The sequence below is a fragment of the Crocuta crocuta genome, unplaced genomic scaffold (assembly GCF_008692635.1).
Source record: "Crocuta crocuta isolate KB4526 unplaced genomic scaffold, BGI_CrCroc_1.0 scaffold1676, whole genome shotgun sequence".
NCBI classification, from domain to species: Eukaryota; Metazoa; Chordata; class Mammalia; order Carnivora; family Hyaenidae; genus Crocuta; species Crocuta crocuta.
Genome location: NW_027530560.1, coordinates 93289 through 94163, shown reverse-complemented (window position 1 = coordinate 94163; position 875 = coordinate 93289). Strand labels below are relative to the sequence as shown.

Sequence of the window (875 nt, the reverse complement as noted above, 5' to 3'; positions counted from 1 at the left end):
GTTTACAGATTTCTATAAAAATATCTGACATTTTTATTCAGTCATTGGACATTGGATGTGCCTGTTTTGACATTGTTTAAGAACTAAACTTCTGGTGAAAATCAAGTGTGTCTGTTGTACATATTACTTTAATAATAAAGTTTCTGCATTTTATTGTCCAACCAGCAGGCTCACAATTACTTCATTCTACTTACTTTTAGGTCTTTGAAGGTTAGTTACCAGTCATGTCAAATTTTGATTATAATGCAAAAGTATTATTGAAAAGTATTCAGCCCACTATAACTAAAGGCTGTATAACAAATGACCTCTAAATATTTTATATTTTTAAATTTTTTTTAATGTTTCTTCATTTTTAGAGAGAGAGAGAAAGACAGCATGGGTNGTGGGGATGAGCACTGAGTGTTATGTGGAAACTAATTTGACAATAAACTATTAAAAAAAAATAAAAAAATAAAAAAATAAAAAAAAAAGAAAGTCTCCCTACAAATTTTCAATAATTCCTAATTACATTTTATGGACCTAAATTATATGTACAACAATTTGAATATAGGAGATATTTGAAAATGTCAAGATATGCCTTTTCAAAATGTCAAGAATCAATTTTTTATCTGTTTAAAATTTTAAACTATTTGGTACACATCTGACAGAGAAAAACAAAATTTAATGTCTTATGTATTCTCAAAGCACCAGTAGTGAAATATNTAGGGCAGACATCGTTTATTATTAAGTGTAACTACTAGTGTTCAAAATCTCAATATAGGTAAAGAAAAGGTAAAATATAGGAACTCTGAATGTATAGACATAGGGGTTACCAGACTGAAAAAAGGACTTTGGGCCAGGGGACAAAGAGTGAAGGAGAGAAGTGAGAGAGTCAA

The 875-nt window shown here is 29.1% G+C and overlaps 1 protein-coding gene across 1 annotated transcript in view; it reads right to left on the bottom strand.

The window, feature by feature from the left end:
* LOC144234535 (rab proteins geranylgeranyltransferase component A 1-like) overlaps positions 1 to 875 on the bottom strand; it is an 82088-nt gene that overhangs the window by 37990 nt on the left and 43223 nt on the right. The window lies entirely within an intron of this gene.